Genomic DNA, 27258 nt, shown 5'->3' with positions numbered 1-27258 from the left:
TCTCTGGGCAGCCTGGCTAAGCAGCCTCAGAGAAGCTTAATGGGAGGTATTCTTCTGTTTCATTTGCCTTGGCCTTGGAAACAAACCCGGCCTTTCTGCAGCACGAGGAAATGAGCCCAACAAACAATTCCTCTTTTGCAGCCCACGGCCTCCCTCTACCCCTCTTCCAGCTTGGAAGCTACATGCCCAGCAGTCCCACCTCCTCTTCTAGACAGGTGCCGCTTTTCCAGAAGGAGTGATGGTTTTCCAGGGTCCGGTCTCCTCTGTGGGTCACGCCAATGGCTTGCGTTGGCTCCATGCTGCTCTATGTTCATTTTGGGGGAGATCCTATCCTGGGCAGACCCAGGCATCGTTCCTGCCCCCCTTCGGGTCGAATGGCACAGGAATGGGCTCGACAGCAGTCCCACGGCCCGAGGCCAGCACACTTCGCACAGTGAGCAACAGTCCCAGCTTTCCACCTACCCAGCCATGCTCCCCTAGTGTGCTGTGACTGCTGCTTCCCAGCCTGGGCCTGGCACACTGACCTCTCTCTACCCCTGCCCTGCGTCATGAGGAGCTGGTGGCTCTAAAGCCCCACAGACCAGGGCCGCACAGAGGATTCAGGGGGTCTGGGGTCTTTGGCGTCAGGGGTCCTTCTGCTCTGGGCCTTCGGGGCACTTCAGCGGTGCGGGTCCTTCCACTCCAGGTCTTCGAGGCACTTCGAGGCACTTCGGCGGTGGGTCGAAAAATCTTGTGGGGGCCCCTGCGGAGCCTGGGGCCTGGGGCAAATTGCCCCACTTGCCCTTCCCCCGTGGGTGGCCCTGCCACAGGCAGCCCCCATGCAAGGGGTTTGTGAATTGTGCAGAGGATGGAGCGGGAGGTGACTCGCCTCGGAACAGCGGGCTGGAGAGGAAGGGGTTCATGGACCGTGTGCCTCTGTGTGATTACAGGGGTAGACGATGCTCAGTGGGTGTCATTTGCTTATAGCTATCGCTTCCAGGGCCTGCGTCCTGCTCCTGCGCCCCCCGGGATAGGGATGGATCCTTCTAACTCTTGGCTAATGCAGCCTTTTATTAGCTCCACATCCCCGCGGCTTTGCTTTCCCGGCCGGAGTACCGCAGCCCTGCCACCCCAGCCAGTCCTGCCAGCCACTGCCTGTACCGTGTCAATATCACTTGCCTTCCCTGAGAGAACCTGAGATCCATTTCGTCAGCCAGTACCAAGCCCACACAGCCCCTGGCATGGGGAGACGAGGCGCGCATTTGCTCAGCTTGGCTAGCCTGCTTGATGACTAGCTCAGCAGGGCACTGGGGGAAGGAGCAACTCTCTTCCAGGAGATCAGGCCAAGATGTTTGTTCCCTCTGCCGGGCTGGCTCACTCCCACAAACCGACACAACAGCAAAATCGCTCTGGCTGGGCAGGGAGACACCAGTGGTTGGTTTCCTCTGTTCCACGTATAAAGCCCGTCACGCGCACACACAAACAGCCTCCGGCTGCCCAGACAATATTGGATTACTAAACGTGTATCTCCTTGACCCAGGGTGCTACCCTGGCAAGGCAGAGCCAAGATCCAGCTAGCCCAGTGTCCGGGCTCTGAGACTGGCTACCACCAGGCATAGGTGCTGGAGCCCCACAGGAGCAGCTGTGGGATAAGCTACACTGGACTCATCCTGGTCTCTAACGACTGGAGACTAGCGTAGCCCTGAAGCAGGAGGCTGAATATCCTAGATTCCCTGCCAATAGCCCGTCCCTTGGGACACCCAGGCCCCTCACTATGGGGCAATTTGTGCAGCAACTAGGGGCAAGCAAATGTGAGATCCCTGGAACCTTGTCCCATCTTCTGCATTGACCCTAAAGCAGAGGGTTCGCACCCCTGGGCCAAGGTCTCTGGCCTGAGCCGTGCAGGAGGTGGGGCTAGATGCTCAGGCTGGTCCCTTCTGGCCTGGAGTCTATGAAGCCGTGAAGTGTTTGGGGGCAGGTTTCCTCCCTGTACTGTGTGAGTTCACACTCGTCTCCACTTCCAGGTTCTGGGTGGGAGCAGGTCTGACGTGCTTTGGTCTGCCCTTTGGGGGATTCAGAGGACACCGCCGGCAGGCCAGCACTAGGTGCAGCAGAGGAAGGTGTCCATGGGAGCAGGACATCAGCCTCTCCAAGGGAACAGTGCCGGCCCCGCCAAGAAGGATGCTGTTTCCCCAGCAGCTGCTGACGGAGCTGAATGGCTCAGCCCGGATTCCCAGATTGCAAGGCCAGAGGGAGCACAGTGCTTATCCAGTCAGAGCCTCCACCAGGGAACCTCCCGGCCTGCTCGGGACCCCGCGGCTGAACGAGAGCATCTCCTGGACAGAGACCTCCAGGTGCCAATGGAGGAAGACGTCACCACAGCCCTGGGTGAGCTGCTCCAATGGCTAGTTCCCCTCCCTGCACTTTCTTTTCAGTTCGTACTGATCTCTCTTCACCTCCCAGCCGCGGGCTCTTGGTCTGCCCTTGCGAGGGATCATTGTTATTGATTATTCTTGTAGCTCCCTGGGAGCCTCAGCCATGGACAGGGCCCCCCGGCGCTAGGCTCTGTACAAACACAACAAAAAGACAGACCCTGCTCCAACGAGCTCCCAATCCAAGTATATGAGGAGAGGGAACAGACTGGTGCAGACAGACAGAGCATGCAGGGAACCAGTGTGACGTCACGTGCTGGTTTTCTTCTCGCTTGGCAGATGCACGTGGAGGAGAAGGTGTCTGACACTCAGGGTTGTTCAGTCTGGCATGCGTATGCACAATAGTTCCCTGACCCTTGTCCATGACTCGGTGGATAGGAAGGAGGCTTGGTGATTAGCCTAGAAGCCGGGTAACCTGGCTTGGAGTCCTGGCTCTGCCACAGACTCCCTTTGTGATTTCGGGTCAGTCCCTTAGCCATTGTGTGGCTCAGGTCCCCATCTGCGCCATGGCAGGACCTCTGTCTCCCAGGGGTGCTGTGAGGCCAAATGCGTTAGAGAGCGTGTGGTGCTCAGGAAACAGGGTAACGGGAAGCCATGGCCAGACCGCCAGCTAGAACAAAGCAGCTACTGGGAATGCAGAACAGACCAAGAGGTGATCTCAGCACTCCAGAAACTGTTTCATCAAAACTTCTGCAACAGTGTCCCCTGGGAAGGGAAGGTTGGAACCTGGGGGACACATTGGTGACATCTCCACAAACCTTCAGCTAAGGGAAGCCAGTGCCCTGCTCCTCCACGCCCCCTTAGAGGAGGTGTTAATATTGTCCATCTGCAGCAGCCAGCTGAGGGACTAGTGCCCTTCTGAGCTGGAGAAGCGGTGCTCCAGCAGCCATGCACAGCAGGGTTCAGGATGGGCCGTGACTGCCTGTTCTCGAGGGCAGGACAAACAGAGGGAGGCAGAATGCAACGACCTGAGCTGAAATTTGGCCAAGACACCAAAGTTAACCGCCTGGTGCTGGCCTGTCTGTCGAGGCTCAGCCTGAACTTACAACAAACATGAGACGCCTGCTGTCCTTGGTGACTCTGCAGGTGCTGCTCCTGAGCTCGCTGAATTCATCACACATCAGCTCCCATTAGCCAGGAAGGGAGCCTGATTTTTCCCCACAACACTCATGTTCTTTCTGAGCAGCATAGTTCTTGGGCTGGTGTTTTTCACCTGGCGCGGCAAGCGGCTGCAGCATGGGGCTGGGAAAGGGAAGGAGAGAAGCCACTTTGGCCAATCCAAGTGGAAACTCATGGTGTTTCACGCAGCTTTAGCTATGCAACTGGCAGCTGCCTGCTCTCTGAGATGTAGTGGGAAGCTGTCTTGTCCCTGCCAAGGAGGTTGGTTTTCTGGAACGTGGCTCTGAAAAAGCACATTGTGTATCTAAGTTGAAATCCAAATCCCTGCTTCTCTCTTGGAACATATTTATAAGCCTTAAGACATTTTGTGCATCTTTGTTTATGGCAAACCCCCAGCCTGCCTGCACCTTCCCTCGAATACTGTGCACAGCCTGGGGGGCTCCCAAACTGCAGTGTTTGCACAAAGAGTTGACAACTATTTCTTCTTTGTTATTCTCCTTGAGAGTCGCAGGGGTTCCTGTGTGTGCGAGGGACCTGGCCATGGGGGAGGCTGTTCAAACAGGCCAGCAAGCAAGCTCAGGAGAAGACTGGGCTTAGGAAGGGCTCTGCTCCATGCAGCTGTGAAAACGCCGGCACCGAGAGGGATTGTTTTCCTCTCAGAGGAGGGTCTTTTTGATAAAGCAGGTTGAGAAGCTGCTCCTCCACCACTTCTGCTACCAGGGGGGAACAGAAACGCTGGCTTCTTGGGGTCTTGCTCCCATCCCCTGCCCCTCACCCTCCCAGCCCCGGCTTCCGGGAAGGAGTTTCCCTTGCTTTTCCTTCTTGTGAAATGTAAGTGAATATTGTGCTGTGGGACAGACAGCCTGCACCCTCTGTTCACAGGGCAAGTGCAGCATGAGCTCCCCAGGCTGACCTGGAGGGACCCCATCTCAGGCTAGAAAGGAAGCTCCGGCTCTGCCTCATGCAGAGTCTGGCTCTTTGCTGAGCGATCCAGCAGAGGGGTCAGTGTCCATTGTCACAGGAACTTTCTCCGCTAGGAACTCTGCAGAGACCCCAGCTCACTCCTCCGGGCTCCCAAAGGCAACTGGGAGATGCTGACTTTCCTTTGCTACCAGCTGGGGCTGGATTTAAACCAGCGTCCTAGAGAAAAAAAGCATCTGTAGCCCCAAGCCAGCCAATCCTAGCAAGTTTTCTACTGTATTTAACCCATCTCTTCCCTCTGTTCTGCCCCCCAGGCTAGGTGGGCTCAGGAGGGGGCACAAGGTCTGGACAGGTTTGAGGAATGGCTCCATGGGGTTTGTCCTGACCGTGGTTTTTGCTGGAGCCTGCAGAACTGGTCCAGAGGCCTGATGGCATCTTCTAGGATGCATCCCACCATCCCTCTAAGGCCCTCTCTGCATCAGTGCTGGAGCTGCAAAGCACTGGGCCACAGGCTAATGCAGCATCCCAGAGCCAGGCTGCCTCTCGCCCTTGGCTGCCCTGGGCACCGAGCAGCCGGCTGTAACTTCAAGCAGTGATCCAGCCAAGAGGGATGACGGGGGGACGTTCTCAGTAACAAAGGGCCACAAAGCAGCCAGGCCTCTATATCGGTGTCAGAAGCCAACGACGCTCCAGGGCCAATGGGCTGGAGCTGCCCTCAAGTTCCATGATCCACTCTATCAGCCCCTCTCGCCAGGCCTCCTCCTTCTGCGAGCGGAGACCCGAGCCCATTGCTGGCATGCTGAGAAGCCAGCCAGTGCGACCTTCCCACCAGCTCCGGCCTGTCCCAGCCTGACAGCAGTGAGGCTGGACACTCAGCTCCTGCCAGCTCTTTGGTCTAGAGCCAGCTCTGAAGTGTATGTCTGCGTTCACGTTGGGCATGGCGAAGGGCTCTAGCAAGGTGGCTTTTGCCTGCCAGCATCACAGCCAGGCTATGGCACTGGTGGCCAAGCTTTCTCCTTGGCTGACAAGGACATTTCTGCTGCCCCTTCGATTGGCTTTGTGTTTCCTTGTGGGCCACTTTCCTCACTGGCATCAGTCAATGAAGCTCCATCTTCATTACTGTCTGCAGCGGTGCTGACCGAATTGGCTGCCAGTCCAGCCCTGCGTAGCAGCCTCCACCCCAGTGATTGCAAAGTCCTGATTCTGAGCCCAGCTCCGGAGTGCATGGGTCTAGTGCTCTGCGTGGCGCAGACGGGCAGCTGGGCAGGAGGGCACAGGGAAAGAAGGGGCGCACGTGCCCCCTTTCATTCTCACTTGACTGCAAGTCTCAGTAAGGCAGGAGCAGTGCTGCTGCCTGGAGTTGTCCCGTCCTGGGCGGCTGGGCCAGCGTGGCCCAGTTCCCAAAGGGAAAGCAAAGTCCAAGTCAGCGCTGCTCTAGCTCCGAAGTGGGACTGGCCCCCTGCAGCAGGAGGAAGAGCTGCAAGCTGTGCTCAGTGTATAGCGCTGCAACAGCAGGCAGCAAAACACCCGGCAACCAGCTTGCAGAGACAGAGAACGTTCTTTTTTGTATTAAACACCCAACCCTCCTGATTTCCCCTTTCCGCCCAGAGCCCAGAAATAGTGTGATTCCCCCACGCTCCTGCTGCAACTGCAGCCCTCGTGGTCCCGCTTTGCTGCCTGCGGATTAGCCAGAGCTTGGTGCCTACTTTCCATTGTGATGATTATTATTATTATCCTTGGGACTGTTTGCACAGCAGCATTGGGTGCCTGCGGAAGGAGCATGGTTAGAACATGAGAGCGGCATTTCCCCGCCCCCCAGTATATTTTGCATTCCAAACATGCCCGCCGAGCACTCCCTGGAGCTTGCCCAATCTGGGAAGAGGGAGGGAGAGATTTGCATTTTAAATAACACAGCTCCAAATGTCACCCGGTTTGATCCCCTAAGCTGGATAAATGGCATTGATCCAGATCACTGGAAAGGAAAAAATCACGAATAAACACCTGCTTGGGTGTGTTTAATCTGGGATCAGCCAGGATATGAGTAAATATTCCAGTGACCTTCTGCCTGGCCCACCCTGAGCCATGTGGGGTGCATGGGAATAGGTGTCTGGGGCTCAAACATGAGGGATTAGGGCTTAAATGAATTTCATGTTTAACGATTTTGTTTACGCTGTAAGACTGGAAACTGTTGCTGTCCAACATGTCGGTGATTCCTGCAGCTTGCAGAGGGATTAGTCCCTCGACAGCAGCTAGAAGGAGCTGAAATTGAAGAGATCAAAGTGCAGTGTGGGGGAATCCTGTGTTATTAATGAGGCAAAAGGCAAGGAACTCTGAGGATCAAACACCCTAAAGCTTTCAGTGGGTGGCCCTGCCAGACCCCACCGGAATGCATGCAAAAGGGCTATTCGCACTTTCAATCTGGCAAGAGGTGGGGTTCCCTACGCACACCTGGAATGCACATGAGCATGCAGAAAACACCTTCACCAACCTGGGCCTTACTGTGTGTCTCTGGAGACCAGTGAAACGAGTATCTAGGCTCATTGGGGCTGCGCAAAAATTACTCAGCCTTGGCCAGAAAATCCCATCCTGGCAGAATATTTTCATCAGTTCATCCACTGTAGGGTTTTTGTTTGTTGGAGGGGTTTTTTTGCTAATTTTCACACAAATTAACCACAGGCTCTGCAGATGAAAACAGCTTCCATTACACTGTGACAAATGCTGTTTTGCTGTGAGCCAGGCAAAATTGTGCAGTTGAGGATTTTTCCCCCCTCGGTAGAATTTTACCAGAGGGATGGATTGAATTCTCATGAATGCTTCCGAAACCCGTATCCAGAAGTGAGATATTATAACCCCTCTCTTTCCTCTTCCCCTTCCCCACCTGTTCACACTACGGCAGTGACATCTTACCTGTCAGCTGCATGGCAAGGACATACTGTCAGCACCATGACTAGAAAGTTTGCTAAGGAAGAGTCCTTGCTTGCTTAATAACTCCAGATTAGCTCCTTGTCTTCCAGAGAATTTGAGGGTGTTTCACTTGGTGGCAGAGCAGTTTCCTCCAGGGAGTGAGTGACCCCAATCCTAGTTAATGGATGCCTTTTTGATATATCTATAGCGCAAGTGAGCTGTATGAATCACCCCCTTTGTTCTAGCTGGAGGTGTGTGCATTCAGGGAACTCATGCCCCCAGGCAGCTGTCAGCCAAAGAGTTTCATTTGTTACACAGATGAAGCTTGCAGTGTCAATCCAGACAAAGTGGCAGATGACTTTGCTAGTCATGGGATGGGGTGAGTCTGCAGAGCTCCTGTGCAGGGACAGACCCACCCTAGGCTCTGCAGGGCCTGGGCTAGACCTGTTGCCTGCTTCAGTCAAACCCTCTTGTCTACAGATGGGTTTACCGATGGTGAAAGCAAATCAGCATTTTCCTCTCAACCTTAATAGAGCCCCCGTCAGGCTGCCAGGAGCTGATTGGCCTGAAAACGGGGGGCAAAAGGGAAGAGGAATCTTTAAAGCATTGCATCTCCTCACCCTTCTGCAGAACATTACCCGCTTCCCTGCCTTTCTGTACACAAGAGAGTATGTCCCGCTGGGCTCCGTCCCCACACCCTGCCCAGCACCTTGGGGGTGCTCATCCATTCTTCTTCTCCTTCCTGTGTACCAGCCACTCAACCAGCACAGGTACGGCGAGAGAGGCAAAGGTACCAAATGCCTTTGAGAAGGTTCCCACAACACCGAGCCAGGCTCAGCCAGACAGAGTTCCTTGGGGCTGGCGCATTTAGAGCCACAGACTTGCTCTATTTGCCGGGGATCACTTACAGTCCATTGCCAAGGCCAGTAACATTGCTACACACGATCAATAATCATTCGCACCTGAGGAGCCAAATTTGCAAACTTGGCTTCCCCGGTCCAGGCCCCTAAATCTTCAGGTGGGTCTGTTAAAGCAGGGAGTGCTGCTGGCCCCCGTGGGCCGATGGGAGCCACAGAATGAAGTGGGCAGTCTCAGCTTGGCATCCAAGATTGAAAGCTGGGCCCACTGTCGAAGGCAGGAGTTTTAAGAGCGTGAGAAACAAGACTTGACAGTACAGCTGTACATCTGTGCAAGAGGAATGAGTTATAGTTGCCATGGAAATCTTAACTTTTGAGGCTCCAACTTTCAGAGTGTATAATTTGCAGGTACAATTACCAGGAGGGCATGAGAAAACACTGGGACTGCCTGTGCACATAACCAGCTGGACACCCAACAGCCCGTTTGCACGTGCAGTTGCCATGACTGCGCACATGACATTGGGCAGACTAGTCAGACGTATACATTTCTACACACACAGTTCTGAGGATCGGGCCCCGCTTTTTTGTGGTGTCGCTTTCTGAGCCTTAACTCTGCATGAATAACACCAATGTGTGCGTGTTAACAGATCTACAGCGAAACGGAGCTATAGGGACACATGCCAAAAGTGGTTACATGTGCAGTGTCCTGATTTCTCCAGCATCCATGTCTTCCTGCTCTAGGGTGGGTTTTCTGGGAGCAAGATGCACACACACCCCCACATTTCACAGGTGCACCTGATCTCTGGCCTGGAGCATTGCTCCTCTCCAAGCACTGCATGAGTGGGGGCTGTCCCGGGGGTAGAGAAACCCCCGCTTTGCAATCGGAGCACAATGCCTTCAGTGCAAATGGGTTTGAAATTTTTTGGAGAAGGAATAATTCCCCCTTTTAATGCATGGAAGCCTCCATACCAAATCTATACCGACACAATTAGCATTATTCATATTCCATATGCTCAGCTCTCTTGTTATGAATATTAATCTGTGTCTTGCTCCCAGGCACTTTAGATAACACTGTTGCTCGGCACTGAGCAGTAATGGCAGGGATTGTCTGAAAGCAGCATTGCCGCAGCCTGCTGGACTTTCCCCCCCCATACTCTGGTTTCTCACAGTGTGGTCCCAGAGAGGCCTCTCTGCCTGGGCTGAATTAAGGCGATACAATGCCCTACCCACACCTCAAAGGAGGCTCCTGATGGCTCCTGCCCCCACGCTGTGGACCCACCCCTCTGGACGGCAGCAGGTTTCAGAGTTACAAAGAAGGAGGCTGACCACACCTCCTGGAGCTATTGTTTCAGGCTGTCTGCTGATTCAGGCAGGCATCAGGCACTCTCAGTTCACATTTTCGAGTGCTTCTTTGGGCTTGTCTTTACCCAAAGCCCTGCAGCAGCCCAGCTGCACCACTGAAGTGAAGACACTACTACGCCGATGTGAGAGTTTCTCCCACCTCCCCCAGAGGCAGTAGCTCTGTCAGCGGGAGAAGCTCTCCTGTTGGCGCAGCTGAGCCAACCTGCCCCATCTCCTCCCTTGCAGGCCTGGCTGGGAAGCTGTGGGTTTCATTGCACAGTGGACCGGAACATGCTTTTTAGAACAATCTAATGGCACCGCTGATGCTGCAAAACGAGAACAAAAGGGAGAGAAGCCGGGGCAGCGTCATGCAGTGTTTGTGTGGCTGCCAGTCGCTCACAGGAGCACAGGGCAGAGTGCAGCTTACAGAGACAGGGGAAGTGTTACTAGGAGCTGTGAAGAGAGGAGGCAGCTAAAGGGGACCTGACCCAAATCTGGGCTTGATTCTCTGTGTGGCAAGGGTGGGCTGAGGGAGCTGGTTGTGAGTCCCTAAGTCGGAGCCACCTGGGCACGGGAGCAGCCCTAGCTCACGCCCCGGAGAGTGGCTCCTCACGGGCATTGCACCATAGGAGGCTGCTCTAACAGGCTCCTCGCCATCCAGCCCACATTGCTGCCTGGGACACACCCTTCCTTCCCCTGCCATCAGGGTGGGAACATCCGGTGCCACCTCACCAGCCGCCCAGCACTAACTATCTTTGCTTACACACGGCCAAGTGGTCAGCAGAATCCAGCCCACGAGCCCTTTCCCCCATGCCCTTAATACACCCAGCACCTCTCCAGCCACCGCTGAAACATAGCTCCAGGAACAGCAAGGGAGGAACATAGCCAAGTGTTTCAAGCAGGGGGCCGGGGCTCTGCCTGAACCCTGGTGGGTAAGGGGTTAACCACAGAGTAGGGTCCTCCTTGCCTTCCGCGGGGAAGGGTATCAGAGTAGGGGTGAAGGGGAGATGTCTTCAGGAGGGCAGAGGTCTGTGTCCAGGCTCGCAGGCCGGGGAGCCAGGGAGTCTCTTTCTCGGGCTTGTGTTAACTCTTGGGATTTCAGGCTCCCAGTGTGATCTGTTTAGGCAGAGACCCTGCTGACTGCCCGCTGAGCCAGTCCCCTCCTCCTGGGCTCAGAGCTAGGCTTTCTTATTATTTAACCTTGATGTTCAACTCCTGCCCAGTCGGGGTTGGGGCCCCATTGCGCTGGTTGTTTTACAAATTCCCTGCCCCGAAGAGCCTGCAGCCTCAGACCTCCGTCCTGCAAGCCACGTTGTAAGGGCAAAGCCCTGCCCTGGCAGTGACCAGTGCTTGGTGCAGGCACCTGGGCTGCGTGCAAGAAGCAGCTTGCAGGTTTGGGGGTTCAGAAATGAAGTGGCATACGAAGGGCGGGGGTGGAAGGATCCAGTCCAAGAGATACAAGTTGTACATACATTTATTTGCATTTTTAATATATGACTTGTGAGTAAAGCATCAGTTCCCCCATCTGCTCCACAGCCTAGCATCATTAGCTGGCTGGTTTCCTGTAAGCGTCTCAGCAGAGGTGGGTGTGAAGTGGAGGAAGAGAGGTGGGCGCCAACCAGTGCAGGGACGCTGGTCTTTGCAGCGTGGAAGAAGATGCAGGCGCATTTTTAGCAGCGTGGAGGATTTTGTGGTGGATCACCAGCTGGTGGACCTGGCAGGGATTGAACAGGAAGTGGGCTAGGGAAAGACCTGGGGACTGCCAGAGTTTAGCGTCTCCCTGAGTCCAGCACGAAATGTGGCTTAGTTCAGCATATCGCTGCTGTCACTGTTCAATAAAAGCTTTTCACGGGTCCCCCAGATCCCTGCTTCCTTGGGAACGCTACCAGCTTAGTACCAAAGCTACAGGAGGGAGATCACAGGAGTGGGAGGATTATAATTGCAGTGAAGACAGTGGGGTGCAAAGGGACTGGACCAGGAAGCCGAAGAGGTGGGTTGGATTGCTTCCTCTGCCACAGATGCCCTGTGCTCCAGCCTTCGGCACTTCACTCCCGCTAACTTTGCCTTCCTTCCCCGGCTACTCCCAGCTTCGGACCAGCCCAGCAGTCACTAATGGGTGGAACTCAGCTCCTGCAGGGCCATAGGCTGTGATGCAGCTGGCCTAGCCTCTCTGTCCAGCTTGCAAAGAGCAGCTCGGTTAGGTGCCTGGGTAGGCACACAGGAAGGGGTGCTCCCCGGCAGGATTGGCTGGCAGTGCCTCAGCAGCCCCCCTTTAGCATCCCTGCACGCCCAAAACGAGCCCAGACACAGAAATCAAACTCCAAGGAAGTGTTTTCTTTCCTTCAAAACCTTGGCTCCCTGCCCATTTCTCACAACGCATTCCCAGAATGCCCACACCTCGCCGGCTTGCGGGGGGCAGCCCTGGCAGAGGAGGGAGGGGAAGAAAGGGGCACATGGCGGAGGTCCAAAGAACCCCAAAGCCACTCCAGCCCCAGGCATCGATCATGTCAGAGCTGCAGCATCCTTGTGGCAGGGGGGTCTTGCTTGGCCCCATTTAGGGGGCAGTGTCATCATTTATCTTATTGATCTTTGTTTTCTTTTTTAGCTACCAAGAAAAGAGTTTGTAGCGAAGGCTGGAAAATGCCCCCCACCCACCAGCCAGCCAGCCTGGAGCACTGGTTTTATCTGTAACAGCACTGCACATTAAACACCCTGCCCCTGTTAGCAGCTGGTCACCCTGCTGGGAACGGGTTAACTGGGGGCTGGTGACTCGCTGTGGTGAGTGGCTCAGGACCCCACACCCCCGAGTTCAGAGGAGCTTGGCATGGTTGTGCGGAGGAGAATCTAAGCCTGGGCTGTGAAATCCGGGGGTGTGGGGTGTTGCGTATTTTGTTGGTGTCCGGTTCTTTGCTAACAAAGCCAAACCCCTGGAAGAGGGAGTTTTGGTCCTGACATGTGGCGGGGGCTTTGGTTTAGAACAGATCGAGGAACCTGCCAGCTCCCACACCCACCGAGTCCTGTCCTGCCCCTTAGCACTGGTACAAGCACAGAGTCGCCCTTCCTGCCTTCGCTCGCTCTCCAGCTCTCTGGGTTCTTTTTAAAAGCATATTGCTCTTATGGATGTTTGGGTATGCAACCATCTGCGTGTCTTACTATTGGTATGGTCCTTAGCACTGTTCTTTTGCACAAGTCATAGTGCTCTGGGTGAGTCTGTTCTTTAAGAAAGACTGTCCCGTTGAGAATATCTAACTTAGTCACTCTTCTCCCAGGCAGAGGGGTGATAAATGGATCACACCCTAACTCAGAAGGACCCCAGACACTTAGGATGGCAGCAGACACACATCACACTCTGTCCACTTCGTCCCGGGGACACTGATGGCTTTATTGATCAGAATGATTTCCTGCCTGTGCATCGGTCTCCTTCACAGCGGGGAGAGGGCTGGCCGTCCCCTCCCGGAGTGCTGCTCTGAACTCTAGAGACAGAAATCATTGCTGATCACACCCGGACAGTCCCCAGGCTCGCAGAGTAAATGCTGTGTGTGCTCAGAGGACAGCATGGCGTGCCTGTGCACTGTGTATTCAGCCAGGAGCCCTGGACATTCGAGGCACTTCTCTGCCCGGGCACAGAAATTACCCTCCTGAGGACTGAAAGGCCTTAGTCTAAGTAAAGTCTTCGAGCTCCATCAAGGGATATCTGGGTAACATTAACGGCCTGTGATATCCATGGAGTCAGACCAGGTGATCATTCTAAAAATTCCTTCTGGCCTTCACCTTTACACAACTATGAACACAATGTAAGCAACTGTGCATGTGATCAGTGTGTGTGTGTGTTCACCCTGGTAGTTAGATCTGGCTGCATATCAAACAAACCAGACCTGAACATAAGCTCCCAACACAACACAATGGCCAAAAGGGCTAATGCGATCCCTGGATGTATGAAGAGGGGAAATCGCCAACAGGAGCTGTATTTGGCACTGGGGTGACTGCTGCTGAACACTGCAGTGCCCACAATTCAAGAAGGATGGTGCTAAATTGGAGAGGGTTCAGAGAAGAGTCAGGAGAATGATTAAAGGATTGGTCAACATGCCTTATAGTGCGAGACTCAAGGAGCTCTCTCTATTTAGCTTAACAAAGAGAAAGCTAATGGGTGATTTGATCACAGTTTATAAGTGTTATGGAGTGTGGGGGAGACAAGGCTCTGCACCCCCTGCTTCCTGCGATTCACCGTGATTCTTAGCCAGCCAGTAACACAGAAGGTTTAGTTAGACGATAGGAACACAGTCCAAGACAGGACTTGCCGGTACAGACAACAGGACTCTCTTTAGTTAGGTCCATCTGGGGGCCCCAGGGAGGCCAGGAGGTCTGTCTGGCCTCCCCTCCATTTTCCCAGCCAGCTCCAAACTGAAACTCTTTAGCCCCTCCTCTCCCTTTGTCCCTTTCCCAGGCCAGGAGGTCACCTGATCTCTTTGTCCTCCAACACCTTCAGTTGGCAACTTTGCAAGGGAAGGGCCCAAGCCATTAGTTGCCAGGAAACAGGATGTCAGCAATTCTCTGTCCAGACAGCATCACACTGGCCCCCTTAGGGCTCTGCAACAATCACATCCCCTAGACACTTGAGAAATGCATAGGGGAAACTGAGGCATCCACACAGCACTCAGGGAAAACATTAAGAACATTCCCACTTGTCACGGAGTGTGGGGGAGTCCGGTCCTGCACCCCTCTTCCTGAGACCCACAGTGACTCTTAGCCAGCCAGTAAAACAGAAGGTTTATTGGACAACAGGAACACAGGTTACAGCAGAGCTTGCAGGCACAGTCAGGACCCCTCCATCGAGTCCTTCTGGGCTTTCAGGGTGCTTGGATCCTAGCTAGGATCCCCTGAATTCCGCCCACACAGCCCCAAGCCCAAACTCAAACTGCTTCCCTCCTGCCACCCCCTTCCTTTGTCCCCTTCCCGGGTAAAGGTATTGACCTTTCCCCTCCCTTACCTAGCTCAGGTTACAGGCTCTGGCATCGTCCATCCCCTAAAGTCCTCCCCTGGTCTCCCACTCCCCACACAGACAGTCCCTACTGCATCACACCACTTCATCACAATAAGTCTCTAGGTGGGGAACAGCTGTTTGATTGTGGGCTCTTCAGTCTAGTAGACAAAGGTCTAACACCATCCAGTGGCTGGAAGTTGGATAAATTCAAACTAAAATAAGGCTCAGAGTTTTAACACTGAGGGCGGTTAACCACTGGAACAACTGCCCCAGGGCCACTGGTGGAGTCTCCAACACTGGCAGTTTTTGAATCAAGATTGGATATTGTTCTAGGAGACCTGCTCTCAGTCTACCAGGAATTCATGCAGGGCAGTCCTATGGCCTGTGTTTTGCAGCAGGTCCCCCCCAGAGGTTTACCGTGGCCTTCTGGCCTTAGAAGCTATAATCTTTAGGTTTGACTGTAAACCGTAAAAAATAGTTCTCTGCAGATGTGTGTCCCAGATTTTCCTTCATTGGTCTAGTGTCTGGGGACGTGAGTCAGGAAATCTGGGTGTTCCCCTCCCAGTGTTTGTCTTGTCTACACAGACAATAAGCAGTTTGGTGCAGGGACTGTCTCTCATTGTGTTGGGCCCGTGTCCAGCACAAGGGCTCTCTGGACGCTACTTTAATGCTACTGCTAATACCAATGAAGCAGGTACAGGATGGATCAACCAGGGAGAGGCTGTTTTCGGCAGGTCCTAGAAATGGGACACTGGGCTGCTCCAGGCAATGAGCATTTCAGAACTGTGTGGAATTATAACCATCATCATAATTAAGGCTGTGCAAATAGCAGGGGAATAATGTTCTGACTCAGTGGTTGGATTATTTTTTAAAGGACAAAATATTCCAGAGAATAATCCTCCAGCAGCGCTTGGTTCTGGAGCCCAGATTCCATCTAACTCCCAAGAGTCAATGGGACTTGCGCCTGCTGACACCAGGCCTGAGTTTGGCCCTGTGTGGACCTTCCTGGCCCACACTGAAACCAACAGCAAAACTCCGCAGGGTAAAACCTTCACTGGTGTCCGCGCTGCTGTGCTGATTTACGCCCGCTGAGGATCTGGCTGTCACTGACAAAAATGTGGAGGAACCAGGTCCTAATCCTCTGTCTATTCTCTACCTGGGTTAAGACCGATGCACTACCAGCCCGTGCCCAGGGCCCCAGCTTCTGGAGTAATGTGGCTACAGCTGCATCTCAGCTTTCATTTATTAAAAAAAGGTTCTAGTCCTCCTGGTTGTGACGAGAAGCTTGGCGCTCTGAACCGAGTGTAGCTGAGGCAGCAACACCTGCCTGTGTGTGCAGACAGCGGGCCACAATCGCTCTGAGGGGGGAAACTGAGGCATGCGTCTCAGTGGGTGGGGTGAACTCTGCAGCCCAGGGCTCTGGGGGGCCCACCAACCCTGCCCCAAGCAGGGCGCACTCTGCGTGGCACAAGGGGCAGAAGGCAGCAGAAACAGCCCCTCACCCTAGCAGTTGGGGCAAGTACTGCAGGCCTCCTGCTCCTGCCTCTGCTCTCCGATGAAGGGAGACCCTGCTGCACCTGACAGGAGGTGGGCTCTGCTACCAGTCCTGGGAGGAGTGGGAGGGTCCCAGGCTGCTGTCATTACCTCTCCAAGAGGGGTGCAGGGTCACCAAATGTGTGTGGGGGGGGAATCCATGGAGGGCCCCATGTCATGGTATGCCAAGAGCACTGAATTTCTCTACTCCAGCCGTGGTCAACCCCTCCCTCCCATCTGCCCAAGCCAGGCCAGGGCTGGGCCCGTTCCCTCGAGGAAACAGAGCTGCTGGCATTGGCTGGGGTGTCTGTGTGTCCATCTGCACTGCAGTGACTGCAGCATGTGGAGATGTGCCAGGCTAGCCAGAGTATCGGGGGGTAGGGGGGACATGGTGGCCACACAGACTAGCTCCACCCGTGACCCGCCCAAACCCTGGGTATTTATTTGAGCTTCGCTGCTATTGTTACAAGCCCGCGGCTGCAATTACACCTCCCCACTGCCGTGGAGATGAGCCTCTGTCTCCTGGGGCGTCTGAGAACTGAGCAGAGGCCTCAGCCTGTCCTCAGGAAAATGGGCAAACCAGGAATGGGAGTGCGTGACTGGGCTGCGATTCCCCTTCGGGCATCAGGACCCAGAGAGGAGAGGACTGGTCGCCCCCAGTCCACCACACCCCGTCTGTGGCCAGCTGGGACCAGAGAGGCAGCGCTGTCACTTTCCACTTCTCCTTCCGTGGTCCAGCCATGTTGGGTTTCTTCATTACTTAGCCAAGCTGTAAATTGTCTCCTTCGGAGTGCACAATTTGTTCCTAACGTGCGTTGTAACAGCCAGATTTTGTGTAATTAATTTTTTAACACGATTATTCTCCTAGGAAACCACCAACAAAGAGGGTTTGAGCTCGTTGGGAAAACATTTGGGAAAACATCGTCACTGCAGGTAACAAATGAGTCAGCTGAGTTGGAGGCAACTGAGAGGCTCAGGGGTCTGTGCTCTCTGCGTCTCCTCCACATGCCTCTCTCCCTCCCTCCGAAGTGGTGTCTTTGTGTGACTGGAGGGAAGTGGGACTGTCCAGCCCAGCAGAGCAGGAATGGATTACGGAGACTCCACCTTCTGTCTGCCTGTTGAAGCCCAGCAGTTTGCTAGCAGCTTGGTGGGCTTAGACCTGTCTGCCTCCCTGCTGGTAAATCTGAGCCGACGAACCCAGGAGACAATGGGAAATCCACTCCCACGCTGCACTGGCCTTTTCCACCAGTGCTGAGCCACTCTGGCAGGGGCAGCATCACTTCAAAGCTCCCCCCAGAGCCCCCCACTTCCAGCCCGGCTCAGAGCCCGGTGCAGATCTGTCCTCTCCAGGCTAGGAAGGGAGCCATTCCCAGCCCTGGCTCGGGAGGACCCAGCACTGAACCAGTCTCAGCAACAGGGCAGGTCCATAGCATGGAGGGGACTAGTTCTGCTCCGTGTGCTCGCTCATCTGCACAGAGACGACTTCGGTTTCCAGGCCTGTGCATCCAGTGCTCAGATTCAGCCTGTCAATGACTCATCTGCAATACCTGGAGGGGGCAGCTTTGGCATTCTAGCGAAGGTTTTTCCAGGCCAGCCTGAGACAAGGTTCTGGGAAGGGGAATGATGAAGTTTAACCCCAGCAGCCCGGCACAGGCTGGTGTCTTGTCTTACCCAGTCCGCGAGCAGGAAACTCTCCGCAGAGTCAGTGCCCTGCACAGCCCAGGGATCTCACTCCGCAATAGTAACTAAATCCCCTCCCTTCCCTTTCATCCCATCAGTATCGCAAAGCCAGGGGGATTATCAGGGATTTATCAGTTCCAGGCTGAGTGGCCATGTTCCATGTCTCCGGAGGCAGGTAGGCTGCGCTCTTCCTCCTGCTGGCAACACGGGACAGACAATGAGCTGCTGGAGCATCTTGGCTGGACTGGTGGTAGGAAGCAGAGTGCGCCACTTTGCTGCCCACATGACTCCCCGAAGGTCTTTCGCCACACCCTTACATGGGATGCACGGGTGTGCCTCTTCCTTCCGAGGGAAGCGGCCACTTGTTCCTCCGCCCAGCACCCTGCGGCAAGCGCGCAGGAAGAGAAGGAACATTTCCCTCCAGATACAGCCGCAATATCATTGTGATTCCGACGGGCATGTCCCAGCCGCATGCCGGCGGCAACCATGTTGCTGCAACCAGACATCATCTATATCACATCACCATGTGGTGGGAGCCTGCCAAGCCCGCACCTGGCCAACATGCAGGCCACTTGCACGGTGAGACGGGCCATTGTCTAGTGGGGGCAGATAAAGCCAGGGTCTGGGAGTCACACTCCTGGGTTCCTTCTGTTTCTGCCACTGACTTGCTGTGTGACCTCAGGAGAGTTTATTTTGCCTCCGTTTAACCACCTAATACCTAATACCTTCACTAATCTCCATTTGAGAAGGGCTTTCAGACCCTGGAAAGAAGGTGAAGCAGCAGATAACAGGAAGGTATTTCTGGCTGGAAGATGGTTATACTTCCCCTTCCCCAGTGCGGCTGCCTTGAATGGGCACGTCCCAGTAAGACGGGCAGCATCAGCACAGGGCTCGGGGACGCTGACTGATTCACAGCCTCACCTCAGCCAGACCAGAGCACTGGCCCCAGTGCCCACATGCAGCTGTCACACGCTAGCCCCACGCACTGTGGCGTGGGCTCAGCTGGAGTTACGGGGGCTGGACTCAGATGCAGGCCAGTGCCATGTAGCCAGTGAGGTCGGAGCTGGGAGCTGGGCACAGGCCCAGGAGTTCCCGAGTTCTGGTGCCAGTGCTGATGCCTGCTCTCTTGGGTTAGGAACTACCATTGAATCTGTCTCAGTGTCCTCCTTTGTGCAATAGACGCAGTACTAGCGACATGACCTGTGTTCCCAGGGGAGTCGGGCAGACTCCGGAAATGCACGGAGCTTCAAAGCCACCAATTTTCATTTCAAAAGGGACTGACCACTATGCTCCTGCCAGAGAATTCCTGCCCGTGATCCCTGCCTAGCGCTCCTGACCTGCTCTCTAAGCACTAAGCATTACTACTTCTTCATTGTGCACCCTCAGCTCCCGCCTGCGTCCCCTAAATTCCTTACCGGAGCCGGCCGGGAGTTTCCTACCTAGATGCTGCTGCTGAGACCTGGCCCTGGGAGCTCCAGTCACTGGCAGTTGTTCAGCCATGCTGGGAGCAGCAGGTGGTTCCCCATGGCATGTGGCTGATGAAATAAAGATATTGACTTTGGGGAGGGTTGTTTCTGAAGTGCCCCTGCAAATAAGTGTTTCAGTCCAGTTCCTCTTTTATTGTCATATTAGTCTCAGGTGCTCTGACTCCCGGTCGGTCGGGGGGGGGAGGCTGCAGCCACTCTCATGTTACAGATTCAATCTGCAGGGAATTACTGGTTTTATTCAGCCTTAACATTGTCCTGGCTGCAGGGGATTCAATTAGCTCCCGGAATGAGCTGATGGAGGCCAGGCAGTGCTGTCAGCAGCAGCATAAATATTTTGTTTCTTTCTCTCGACAATGCGAGTCCTGGTGCTGCCCACGCTTTTGCCTGACCTGAGCTTCCCCCAGCAGCCCGGCTCCTGCTCCCATGAGAGAGGTTGCTGCCAATGTCTGTCTCCGGGGAACTCCTGACCTCTGAGCCGAGGGGATGGAGCCCTGCAGCTGGGAAAGGAACAGCCCAGCGGGGAGACACTGAAAAGGCCTCGTTCCTTAGGCTAAGTATCCCTCTCCCCTTTGCCACCCCGTGGTACCCTGGCTATAGTAGCACTACAGTGCTCAAGGTATTTCAGCACCTTTCTTCCCCTTCCCTTAATGGGCACCCACAGAGAAATTGTCTGCCTTTCACATGGCCCCCCCATTAGCCAGCACGCCTGCAAAATGTGGGCTGGCATTTTCAAAGGCGCTAGCACTGACATTGACTAGGAGTTTGGTTCCTAAATCCCCTCGGCCCCTTTGAGACTCCAGCCATGGTGTCTAAGAGAGAGCATGTTGAGGGGACAGGGGGGCATGGGCCCCACATGAAAGGCACCAAGGAATTCTCAGAAGAGATGAATGTGTGCAGTAATCTCCAGGCAGGACAACAGCCCAGGCTCCCCACCGCTGGGGCTGGGGAAGGCAGCAGACTCTTCCTAGAGAGTGAAGAGATGGAAAAATGTATCTCTGATGAGCAGGAAAAAGCATCACCTGCTGGGAATGGGCAATTCCCATCCCTTCACCTGTCCTTCTGCCTGCGGAGACAGGATGGGATTTTGCTGGTGGTTTTCCAGGTGAAAGGAGGTGAAAATCACTTCCATGAGCTGGGCATAGATGGGCCAGAGAATCTGCTGTGAGAGTTTCATGACTCTACGGCCTGACCCACCAACCCTCCCTGCCCAGCTCCAAAGAGCCGTGAGTTGCATCCACAGGGGAGAAGTCAGTGGGGAGTCATGCTTGGCCCGCTTCTGAAGGGACAGGTCTCTAGGGGAGAGGGCATGAGCACCAGCATGTAACCCCCACCCCCTGATTGTGGGGGTCCTGACCCAAGCCGTGGGAGATCCCAAGGAAAGTCGCCCCAGCAGAGAGACACCATTTGGCTACAGGAAACTGATTGGCTGATTTTGCTTTTGGGAAGCGCAGGGCGCGGGATCCTTGGTATTGGTGCGGGTATTGGGAATGTGGTGGTGCCCAGAGGCCCTGGCCAGGATCAGGTGCTGTACAAATACAGCACCCGGTTTGGCTGCCCTTACGCACACCTCGTGGAAAGTTCCTCCCTGCGCCGTCCCTCTGGGGGGCTCCTCGTGGAGTGAGACACTGCTCAGCAAGAGGAAAGGTGGCAGAATCAAGCCCATCACAGGGATGGGATCCCTGGCCTGAGCACTGTGCTGTCCGAGGGCCTGACCCTGCAAACGTATCTGTCCAGGCGTGACTCCAGTGGAAGGGTGAATTACTGAGGTGCTCCAGGCTCAGGCCCTAAGGAGACAAGCAAGGGGTGCTGGCAGTGGGGGTGCACTGACACCCACCCTCCGCCCCTTGGGCGCTGGCCAAGCCTTCTTCCCAGGAGCTGGAGGCGAGCCAGGAGACCTAACCAACCAGGAGCATGAGCAACAGCAAGTCCTGGACCAGCACCTCAGAGGCCTGGAGAGGAGGCTTCCTCGGGGCAATGCAAACCCGATGTGGGGAGCTGGGCGAGGGGCTGGATAGTGCTTCAGAAGAACATGGGGTTCCCGGCAGCTGTCCCACTCCAAACATAGCCAAGGGATGCGATGGCACGAACACCCTGCAACGCTTCCCAGGCGACACCAGTGACCATCATCTCCCAGCCTCCTGGGTCAGTCCACCTGCCTGCAGGGTCTCAGCCTGCCGCTCCCCATCCATAGCGTCGGCCGTTCTCTGAGCGTGCCGGTTGGCTGTGGTTCAGCACCCAGGACCAGGTCCCAGCGTGTGCTGTGAGCTGCTGCAGGGGGGTGCTGAAGGATCCTGGAGCTGTCCCATTCTCCCTTTGCATATTGTCCATTTCATGCCTGGCAAGTCGGATGTTTATTATCTCAACTCACATAACATTGCAGGGAGTATCTGCAGGGCAGGGGTCAGGCTCCTGACCCAAAGAAGTCAGAAAGCCAGTGGATCCAACCCTCCATGGAGGAACCCTGAGGTGGCATCCAGCAGCTGTAGCAGTACCCACACCACCTACCTCCTACTGTAGGGCATGTGGTCAAGGCATCTGGATGTCCCAGCAGTCGCCCACGGCCAGAGTGGGGGTTAGGGAGTTTTGGCAGATGGTGCAGCATAGAGCAGCCCCAAGGCTGCTTCACTTTGTACTGGGGACCAGCCCAGCAGCCAGCCGGTTGCAAGTTTGGGAGTGATATAAAGGTAGTTAAACCCCACTTGTGTTCCCAGCACCACCACAAACACATGGACCACTGAGTGCGGTCTGGGTGCCGCCCTGCAGCTGGCCATTATGTGCCATCAACAATACAGGGCATGGGGAATTCCACTCAGGCGATGCAGTGACACCAGTGAACACACCGCTGACACAGCTACCGAGAAAACACGAGGGCTTACCACTGAGATCAGCCTCCCACTCAGGGCAGCCTCCCAGCAGACTTCTCTGTCCCCTCAGCCCATGCACCTTCCATGGCTTTCAAATCCATCCATAGCATGTGCTCCAGTCTTGCTGGGCCCCCAAGCCTGGCAGGTGCCAGCTGCACATCTGCTCAGCCTCAGCCACCTGCGCTCCCCAGCCTGCTGATAGACAGAGCACGCTGCAGACAATCACAGGTTGGAGACAGGATGTCACATTGCAGATCTGGTGGTGGCTGCTGCGCCTGGCGCACCCCCCAAAGGCAGACGCGCTGGAAGAAGCTGAGGCTCGGCTCCCAGCCCTGCACCTCATGCTGTCAAACTTCAAGGAAAGGGCTGCTCCTAATCAGCTTCAGGGCCAAAATGTAGATTTGGTTCAAAAGACTAAAATCTGGTTTTCAGTCTGACTGGCAGGGAGAAGCCCCTGGGATAGGCTGGGAGATCCCAGGGGAAGCTGCTCGCAGGATGGTGGCTGGTTTTGTGGCTGTTTAACTCTCCCCATGGCAAGGCACTGAGCCCAGAGGGGAAATGAACCAGGGACAGAGAAGGAAACTGACCAGCCTGCTCTTACTGGACGTACATAGCCAGCCTCAAAAGCCAGCGTGGTTTGTGCCCTGCTTTCCGCTGTGATGATCTAACGTGTAATTAGTGACAAATTAAAATTAAAGTGGCCCTGATTTCTCCCTTCCGCTGGCAGGTGTGGGCAGGAGCAGCATCTCATAAGCAGGGTAGGAAGGGTCTTGAATGGGTGCCAAGCGGGAGGGAGATGCCATGGGGTTATGGTGCTAGGCCAGGCTGCCAGCGATCCAGGTTGTGTTCCCTGCTCTGCCGCAGACTTGCTGGGGGATCTCGGGCAAGTCATTGAGTCCCCACTCCAGCTCTGCTCCCAGGTGGTGGGGGGTACAAGACTGAATCCCTAACTGCTGGGAAGTGTATATGGGAGCTGTGTCTGGGTAGATCCTAAAGGCAGCCTGCCTCAGGACCCAGAAACTCCTTCATTCAGCCTGGCTAGTGGGGAGACGCGCTCCCATATGAAACCGGCAACGTTTCCACTTGAGTTACACGTGCCCTGCTGTCCATTCCCCATGGCGGGGGGCAGGAGAGGCAATGAGACGACTTTGCTGCTAATGCTTCGCAAGCCCAGCCCTGTCTGACCCGGTGCACAGGAACCTCCCTGACGGGCAGAGGGGCAGTAGCGGCACCGGGCCAGCAGCTGGAGTCACTTCGCCAGGGTGAGACTTGTAATGATTGTCACGGAGTGTGGGAGAGTCCGGCCCTGCACCCCTCTTCCTGGGACTCACAGTGACTCTCAGCCAGCCAGTAAAACAGAAGGTTTATTGGACAACAGGAACGCAGGTTACAGCAGAGCTTGGAGGCACAACCAGGACCCCCCAATCGAGTCCTTCTCGGGGTTCAGGGCGCTTGGATCCAGCATAGGATCCCCTGAATTCCCCTCACCCAAAACCGAAACTGAACTGCCCCTCCTCCAGCCGCCCGATTCCTTTGTCCAGCTTCCCAGGCCAAGGTGCTAACCCCTTCCCCCCTACCTGGCTCAGGTTACAGGCTTAAAGATCCTGTCCCTCACCTAAAGACATCCCCGGCTCTCCCATCCCCCACACCGACAGTCCCTACTCCATCACAATGATCATCCTTGAATCCACCAGGCACCTCCCATCAGCTCTGCTGGAGGGGCCTCCCAAGGACGTGCCTCTAACCAAACCGTCAGACTGGCTCAGGGCCCCAACTGAGAAGCAGCACCCCAAGCTCCGGCTCTGGCCCAGGGACATCCCATCCCACAGTACTGGGCCAGCAGGGCACAGGTAGCAGCACTGTCCCTTCTGCTTCTGAACTGGCCTCCCCGGGGCAGCTGAGCTCCAAGGGGTCCAGTTTGCAGGCAGCTGTTCCTGCTCCACTTGGTGCCTTTGTGACTTTCTGGGCTTGCCCCCTCCACACGGGCAAACGCTGCCCCTCATGGGCGAGCCAGACATCCTGGGGTCAGACTGCAGGCGCTCCGCCATTAGCTGAGAATCTGGCCCCTCGTCTAGCAGGAAGCTGCTAGGTTGATCACACATGGTGAGTGAGCCATTGTCAGGCAGCGGGAGAAGTGTCTCTTTCCCCATCCTGCTCTGAGTAATCCTGCCTTCTCCCCCAGTGCCTGCTGCTCACCGGGGTGGGGATAATTAACCGCAGAGCCTGCCCGAACCCACAGTGTAGAGCCAGCCTTTGGAGGCTTCCTCTGGCGGCTCCTCTGGCAGGAGAAATGAGTTCGCAGGCCAGGCAGCATGCCCCCTTCCACTGCCCCACGCCTGCAGGGCCTCGGGAAGACTTCACTGCTAGGGTGTATGGCGCTGCCCTGCTCTTGGAAGCACCGCCGGCAGAGGGCACTGCTGAGCACTCTCCTCTCCCACCCCGCCCTCCCACAGGGTCCCCTGCTCAAGTCTTGGGAGCTGTCGCATCATTTGTGATTGGTCAGACTCGTGACGAACACGGAGACCTCACTGGTTCTTTTCTGAGACAGGGCGGAGTCTTAGGCCACCTTCCAGCAGGTGCTCACAGTGGCCCTGTCGTAATAACATCACGACTCAGTAATAATCCTAGCAGCTGATGACACCTTGCCCTGCTCACGGAGCTGAGCTCCCAAAGCACTTTGCAAACATCCATTAACGCAGCGTCACAAACACACCTGTGGCATAAGTAAACACGCTTAGGCCGCTTTGCAGCTGGGAAAACACGAGCACTGAGGTGAGCTGTCTGAGGTTACCCGACGCATCAGCAAGAGAGCCAGGAACAGAACCCAGGAGTCCTGACTGCCAGCCCCCTCCTGGGGGCACTGGGCTCTCCCCCTTCCATCCTGGACAGAACCGCTTGCACTGCGGGTCCCTGTGCTGCATTAGCCAAGAACTGTCCCTGCCGTGCCGCCTGTCTCACCAAAGCCACAAATTAAAAACATGAAAATCAAACCCCCCATTTCTTTGATTTGCCTTTTTTCTCCTCCAGAGAAGTTAAACTCCACAGGTACCAACTGCAATGCTGGGTGCTAGGCTGCCAAGAATAAATGAGAGTCCGTACGCCGTCCGTTGGAATTTCCTGATTAGCTGGCTGAGGCAGCTGAACTGCAAGGGGCATGACAGCGAGGCAGGGAGCCTGGCTGATGCTGCAGGACTGGTGGCCGTTCTTGCTCCGAGTAGGATAGGTTAATGTGAGCTGGCCAAGGAAGGATTGCAGACTGGGTTTGTAGGACGCAGACAAGGTCTGAGCACAGCAGCTCTGAGAAGCAAAGGGCAAATAAGTAAAAAACACTTTGGTGTTACCCAGGTGGGTCTCTTAGGCAGCGTTTGCATGCACCAGAGTCACATGCATCAGCCTGCATTTTATATGCTGCAGCAAGGTCACGCTCGGTGTTGGCAGGCTAAATTACTTGCCATGAGGTCAGGCTGTGGTGACAGCAGTGGGATTACATGCAGCTAGGGGAGTAAGTCTGCATGCTGCAAATGCACGCTGATCTGCTGTGACTTCCTGAGCTGGGGATACAGCCAGGGGCTTGGTGTGTCATGCCAGCATGGAAGGAGGAGGCCAGGCCCCTGCAGTAAGGGATCCTCCGATCTCAGGCTTCAGTTTAGCCCTGGGATTAGACTAGCTGCTCTAATTGTTCGGCATGTCGAGTGCTGGCAAAGGGAGCGTGCTGCAGCCGGGCCAGGAGCGCGGAGCCAGTCTCATCTGTCGGGGGTAATAATGATCTGCAATTCCCGCACAGCGAGGTGACACTTTAGTGAAGCCAACCTTTGGCTAATACTATTAGGGGCCTAACTGAAACCGAATACATTACAGCCCCGTTGGGCGCATTGACATTCCACGTCATGCCCAGCGCCCTTCACTCCGGTATCTGCAGCCAGGACAGATGCTTTAGACCAGATGCTTTAGTGAGCCACAGAGCTCTAAGGGAGACACTGCCGAGTTCTTTTGGCCCCTTTTGCCCCCAACTCCTCCAGCTCCCAACCTTTCAGTCCTCTTCATCCTTCTGCCCTTCCACAGCACTGTTCTAGTCATCCTTCATGGTGACTTGATTAACTGGGTAATAATTAGCACTTATTTAGCACTTTTCACTGTCACGGAGTCACCGGGCGATGCTCCAGAACTCCTCCCCACCAAGCCAGGCAGGACTTTGGGGAGCCTCCTTTCCCTTGGAGCAGACTTGTTCAGGGCAAGAAACTGACACGTCTTCACCTCCTGAGTCTCTCCTTGGAGCATTCAGCATCCTCTGCCCCTCCGTGCGCTTCCCACAGCGAGCCCACCCAGGCGGGGTCCTGGGGAAGCCACAGGGTCCTGCACCCCCACTTTGCAGTCAGACGTGACTCTCAGCCAGCCAGTAACACAGAGGTTTATTCAATGACAGGAACAGGGTCTAAAACAGAGCTTGTAGGTACAGAGAACCGGACCCCTAGGCCGGGTCCATTCTGGGGGTCAGTGAGCCAGACCCCCATGTCTGCCCTCAGCCAGCTCCAGACTAACAACCCCCCCAGCCCCTCCTCTCTCCTCAGCCCCTTTCCCGGGCCAGGAGGTCACCTGATCCCTTTGTCTCCAACACCTTCAGCTGGCACCTTTGCAGAGGAGGGGCCCAGGCCATCAGTTGCTAGGAGACAGAGTGCCAGGCATTTAGGTGCACTGGCCCTTTGCTCTGCCAGATACTTAAGAACTGCCATGTGGACACTGAGGCCATGTCTACATCTAAAATTTTGCAGCGCTGGTTGTTACAGCTGTATTAGTACAGCTGTATAGGGCCAGCGCTGCAGAGTGGCCACACTTACAGCAACCAGCGCTGCAAGTGGTGTTAGATGTGGCCACACTGCAGCGCTGTTGGGCGGCTTCAAGGGGGGTTCCCGGACGAGAGAGCAAACCGGGAAAGGAAACCAGCTTCCCCGCGGTTTGCTCTCTCGGTCCCGGAGCCAGCCAGCAAACCGCAGGGAAGGAGACCTGCTTGCTCGGGGTTCCGGGACCGAGAGAGCAAACCGGGAACGCCGCGGTTTGCTCTCTCGGTCCCGGAGCCAGCCAGCAAACCGCAGGGAAGGAGACCTGCTTGCTCGGGGTTCCGGGACCGAGAGAGCAAACCGGGAACGCCGCGGTTTGCTCTCT

Source organism: Gopherus evgoodei, chromosome 8, assembly GCF_007399415.2.
Source record: "Gopherus evgoodei ecotype Sinaloan lineage chromosome 8, rGopEvg1_v1.p, whole genome shotgun sequence".
In the NCBI taxonomy this organism is placed as follows: domain Eukaryota; kingdom Metazoa; phylum Chordata; order Testudines; family Testudinidae; genus Gopherus; species Gopherus evgoodei.
The sequence above is the reverse complement of the archived record's forward strand: the minus strand, read 5'-3'. Positions refer to the sequence as shown.